The sequence below is a fragment of the Pectinophora gossypiella genome, unplaced genomic scaffold (assembly GCF_024362695.1).
Source record: "Pectinophora gossypiella unplaced genomic scaffold, ilPecGoss1.1 Pgos_30, whole genome shotgun sequence".
NCBI classification, from domain to species: Eukaryota; Metazoa; Arthropoda; class Insecta; order Lepidoptera; family Gelechiidae; genus Pectinophora; species Pectinophora gossypiella.
Genome location: NW_026063240.1, coordinates 1,192,554 through 1,198,720, shown reverse-complemented (window position 1 = coordinate 1,198,720; position 6,167 = coordinate 1,192,554). Strand labels below are relative to the sequence as shown.

At 39.5% G+C, this 6,167-nt stretch overlaps 1 long non-coding RNA gene across 1 annotated transcript; it reads right to left on the bottom strand.

The window, feature by feature from the left end:
* Positions 1-5,001: 5,001 nt before the first annotated feature.
* Positions 5,002-5,867, bottom strand: LOC126380865 (uncharacterized). Its single transcript, XR_007568572.1, has 2 exons — positions 5,820-5,867; positions 5,002-5,390 (listed from the first exon to the last, which is right to left on the bottom strand). It is a non-coding gene; the product is annotated as an uncharacterized LOC126380865 (long non-coding RNA).
* Between the last annotated feature and the right edge of the window lie 300 nt (positions 5,868-6,167).

Sequence of the window (6,167 nt, the reverse complement as noted above, 5' to 3'; positions counted from 1 at the left end):
GTGTCACGACCGCAGGTGCAGCGCAAGGCGCCCGCAGCGCCGGAATCCATCATTGCTCTAGATGAGGTAATTGAACCTACTCATCCTATAAGCGAGGAACTAGCAGAACCTCTTTGTACTGAATACTCGCAGGAGACAGAACTAAGCAGTGATATTTTGGAAATCCTTGGAGATGATCCAACAAAATCAAACACTTTAGGAAAAGATATACAAAAAGACCTTGCTCTTAGACTGGAGCATATTATAACAAATGGACTTTCTAAAGAACTACGCAAGGAACTGCGGGAAAAGTATCCTATTCCCGCTAACTGCTTATTAATTGATGCTCCTTTAATAAATCCCGAAGTCAAGGCCGCTATATCAGAAACTGCCTTAAAACGTTTGGGCGGTATGGCACAGAAACAAAAACAGTTAGCTAGTGCGATTTCCTGTTTAGGAGAAGCTATAACCATGCTTATGGCACAGAATAATAAAGACTCAAATTTGTTAAAATTATTAATGGATGCGAACAGAATTGTTTGTGACACACAACACAGTGATTCTTTGACAAGGAGATTTTTTATCCTTGCTTCTTTAAAGAAGGATATGAAAGACCAATTACTGCAGACAAAAATTGATAATTTCTTATTTGGAAACAACCTCTCCGAAACACTGAAGACAGCTAAAGCCATTAGCAAATCTAGCTCAGAATTAAAACAGACCTATGGCACTTCAAAGCCCAACTGGAAAACTAACAACAAAACCACCTATAATAAAAAGACCAATTTAAACACGAAGACTCCTCCCTCGAGCCACAGGTCGACGGGGAATACGAGGTCGCGTACACCTGCTCCCAAGAACCAGCCCGTCAGCTCATCTCGGAACTCGCGGCCAATCTCGAAAGCCAGGAGCACCCATCGTTAGAAGAGTCGAAGGTCACAGGTAGATTACCTGCCTTTTTGAAAAAATGGTCTCAAATAACTAATGATCCTATTATTTTAAGTTGGATAGAAGGTTATAAAATACCGATAAATACGCATTTCTGTCAAAGCAGTCCTCCAACGAACAAAGTTCGTTTCCCGTTAGAAAAAATACATTTTCAAGAGGCTATTGATAACCTTCTATCTATAGGAGCAATTTCTGAGTGTCAACCAGTAGAGGACCAGTTTTTGTCTAGCATTTTCTTAAGACCTAAACCAAATGGCAAACATAGACTAATTCTAAATTTGAAGCAACTGAACAAATTTATTAAAACAGTTCATTTTAAATTAGAAGATTTTAGAACAGCAGTGAAGTTAGTAAGCAAAGATTGTTACATGACTACTATAGATCTCAAAGATGCCTATTTTTCAGTTCGAATTCATGACGATTCTAAAAAATATTTACGGTTTTGTTGGGAAGAAAAATTCTTTGAATTTAACGTATTACCTTTTGGTCTTAATACAGCACCATTCGTTTTTACTAAGATAATGAAGCCCGTCTTAAGACTACTCAGGCAGGCAGGTTTTCTGTCTACTGGCTACCTCGATGATATTTTCTTAATCGGAAAATCTAAAGACGAATGTTTAGATAATATATTTTACACTAAACAACTACTATCAGCTTTAGGTTTCACCATTAATGAGGACAAAAGTAATAAAGAACCTAACACATTATGTAAATTCCTTGGTAATATAATAGATTCTAAAAGTTTTGAAGTAAAATTGCCAGAAGAGAAAAAGATGAAAATCAAAAATGAAATTAACAAATTTTCTAAGTTAAAACGTTGCAAAATAAGAGAATTTGCGAGACTAACAGGGCTACTAACTTCTGCTTGCCCTGCTGTCGAGTATGGCTGGCTTTATACAAAAAGATTTGAACGGTGCAAATTTCTAAATTTAAAAGAATACGAAAATTATGAAAAATATATGGACATTTCTCGTTCGCTTTATCCGGATTTCGAATGGTGGGCCAGATCTATTAAAAATGCTGTTAATAAAATTAAAGTCGAAACTTACGATTTAGAAATTTACTCCGATGCCTCAACTACGGGGTGGGGGGCTGCGTGTGGCGAGAAAACTGCCAGTGGTCAGTGGAGCGAGGCAGAGCTTACTCTGCATATTAATCATCTCGAAATTATCGCGGCATTTTTTGGTTTAAAAATATTTGCCAAAAATGTGCACGACTGTCAGATTCTTCTAAGAGTGGACAATACCACGGCAATCGCCTATATAAACCGCATGGGTGGCATCCAATTTCCTCACCTCACGCAGACCACCAGAGAGTTATGGCAATGGTGTGAACAGAGAAAATTATTCGTGTTCGCAACATACATAAGTTCTTCCGATAATTTCGTAGCCGATGCTGAATCTCGTAAAGTTCATCCCGACATAGAGTGGGAGTTATCTCACAATGCATTTAAGATGGTGGTTCAACATTTTGGTCAGCCAGAAGTTGACATATTTGCCTCGCGGCTCAATGCAAAGTGTAACAAATACATTTCATGGCAAAGGGACCCTGACGCGTATGCTACAAATGCCTTCACAATTTGTTGGTCTAAATTATTTTTTTACGGATTTCCTCCTTTTGCTATTATACTTAAAACACTACGAAAAATTATTCAAGACAAAGCAAGAGGTATACTCGTCGTTCCGCTATGGCCTACGCAGCCATGGTACCCTTTGTTTAATAGGTTGTTAGTGTGTGAGCCGTTTGTACTCGAGTCGTCTGACGACCTCATTCTCTCCCATTCCAGCAGCCGCGACGTGCACCGGCGCTGTACCCTGGTTGCAGGGCTGCTCTGCGGGAATCATTATTAAGAAAAGGCATCCCACTCACATGCATGGATATCATGACAGCTTCACTGTCAGACAATTCTCTTAAACAGTACGATACTTGTTTAAAAAAGTGGTTCAATTATTGTTATACACATAACATAGATTTCTATACTGCATCCTCAGTTAATGTACTTGAATTCCTATCACAGCTTTATCATGAAGGCGCTCATTACGGAACTCTTAACAGCTGCAGGTCTGCCTTATCCCTGATTTTGGGAAGTCATATAGGAAAAGATGATTATATAAATAGATTTGTCAAAGGTATTTTTAGACTCCGACCTCCCAAGCCGAGATATAACGCCACTTGGGATACCTCTATTGTTTTAAATTTTTTACATCAGTGGTATCCTAATGAAAATTTAAGTCTGGATAGGATATCAAAGAAACTTATTACTTTGTTAGCACTATCAACAGCTCAAAGAATGCAAACACTTCCAAAGATCCATATTAAGAATATACAGTTCTCTAACAGTCAAGTTTTGATAAAAATTGTAGACATAATAAAGACATCAAGAATAGGGGTATCTCAACCGGTACTTATCCTTCCTGTTTTTTCGGAAAAACCTCAAATTTGTCCAGTACTAACATTAAAAAGCTATATTAAGAAGACTTTAAATCTTAGAGGTAATAATGATCTACTTTTTGTTAGTTTACGAAGACCTCACAGTCCAGTTACATCCCAGACCTTAAGCCGTTGGGTTAAAGACACTCTATGCTCTAGTGGCATTGACGTGTCGTTATTTTCTGCGCATAGCACAAGGCATGCAGCCACTTCCATGGCTCATAACCTTGGAGTTAATATGGACGTGATTCGAAGGACCGCTGGTTGGTCTGGATCTTCAAATACCTTTGGTAGATTTTACAATCGAACCATTTTAGATCCTAAAGATGATTCTTTTGCAACAAATATATTAAAAAATTCTAAATAGAATAAGTACTTACTTAAATATAAAAACTATATGGATATGTTATATTATTGTCAATAATATTTAGAAAGATATCTACAAATAATGGTAATAATATTGCTAGTTATGTTATCAGTCCCTATAGAATTATACCTATATAAATGGGATACTAATAAAAATAATGTATGTGATCTATTACTCCTTGTTTTTTATTTCACGACTAATCTCTCAAAATCTACAAGTAATATGCTAATCTCGAAGGACGAATACGAGTATAATCTACCTTCAACTAACGTGCAGAAGTGGCCGTGCGTACCCGATACTACAAGTAATATGCTAATCTTCTCGGACGAATAACTTCGTATAATTATGATCGAACTTCACTTACAGGTAAGTTCGTTTAATCATTAAATATCCACTGCAAAAACACCCACGTAATATAAAATATATTAAATACGAGCTTTAAATGGTGTGAATTGTTCCACACAATGCTACATTCAATACTATCGAAAATAAGGTCACTATCGATCGTACAAAACTATCGATAGTATCGATACTGTCGATAATATCGATAGTTTGCGCAATATCGAAGAGCGATACTATCGATAGTATTGATAGTTTTTTGTTTTTCAACTATCGATACTATCGATAGTATCGATACTATCGATAGTTTGTCATCTTTTAACTATCGATAGTATCGATACTATCTTTGCTTATCAATAGTATCGCCAAAAAAGAGCTATCGATACTATCGATAGTATCGATACTATCGATAGGCCTATCGGTTGGGTAGATGATTTTGGCTGTTTACTATCGATAGTAAAACTATCGATTTTTCGGCAACACTAGCGTACAGTCTCAGTTCTTTGTAAGTAGGAACAGAAACAGGACCTATCTTGAAGATGGAAGTTGTTACATGAGTGTGCTCGGATTCCAAATAAACTCTCGTTGGGATATTGCTTAGCTAAGTTATTAAGCACATTAGTAGTGTCCCATGTGACATCGTACTTCGGCAAAGGAGGACGCAAGTCCAAACACTCCTTTAAAAAACCTCGAGATTCTATCGTCTTTAGATATTTCAGGACCCAAAATCAACGATAAAGCAGACCTATAACTATTTATCGTACTATACTGACTTCCATAGTTAAAAAATCAGTAAGGAAATGTATGATTTCCGAAATAGAAACTTTAAATAAGTCTAAATTGCGGCTGGCGCAGAAAAGAAACCATTTTTTTGTAGTGTGTATGGGTGTAGTGCTAAGATCGTGTACGGTTTTCTAGGAGCTCTTCAATCATACACCTTTTATGCAGCACAATAGCTATAATCTTCCAAGTTCACCACAACAATCAGAAGGTACAGAAATAGCAATGACGAATCTTCAATCGACGCGAGTTGGATAACGTTATACAAAACAACATGCAATAGCGGGGTTAGAATGCGAGACGTAAGTTAGCCGCGAGAGGTGCGAGGCAAAGCGACGTGCGTTCAGCGCAGAGCGTATCGGGCGACTGGCACGGACGCCGGTGGTCGAATGCAACTCCCGCGCGCCGCAGGAACGAAGGCAGGGACGTACTCCGCACAGGGCCGGATCGCGTGAGGTCTCATGCAGTGTGGGGCCGTGGGTCAAGTGTTGTGTAAACTGGTGATGAGTTCAGCACACCACATCACCCCCCTGGGAGTATCAAGGACCTGAGGAAAAATAATTTGGAAATTTAACAGTGCGTCCGGACCGTGTGGTAACCGGGCGCGGTGGTGAAGAAGTTGGATCTATTCCTTGCTCTTTAGTTTCTTTCTGTACTTCTTCGTTCATCATGTAAGCAGGCTTGGCTCTGTCTATGGTGACAGTTACAGGTCCTCTGGACGAGTCAACTGTAATTGTCTTGTCTGTTCGCTTAATTACTCGAAATGGTCCTGTGTAAGGTGGTTCCAACGCACCCCGTAAGGCGTCTTTACGAAGAAAAATGTAGTCAGAGTTCTGAAGGTCCTTGTGGATAAAAACAGACTTTGTGCAGTGTCTCGCTGCTGGGACTGACTTGAGTTTCATAATATGGCTTCTGAGCTCAGTAATGAAATCGGCGGTTGTCAGAGCTTTAGTAGTAATAGAGTGGAAAAACTCACCAGGGATCCTCAAAGGCTCACCATAGACGAGTTCTGCCGAGGAGCTCTATAGGTCGGCTTTCCAAGCAGTGCGTAGGCCAAGTAGCACAATGGGCAGAACGTCGGTCCATCTCTTGTCTCCGTGTACCATCAGCGCCGCCTTCAAGGTTCTATGTAGCCTTTCGACCATGCCATTAGCAGCTGGGTGGTAGGCTGTGGTGTGTCGCAGCTCGATGCCACACAGCTTAGCGAGCTCTCGAAAAAGGCTGGACTCAAACTGGCGGCCCTGATCCGTAGTAACCACCTGGGGGCAGCCAAATCTGGATATCCATGTTTCATAAAATGCACGTGCAACAGATTCTGCCGTGA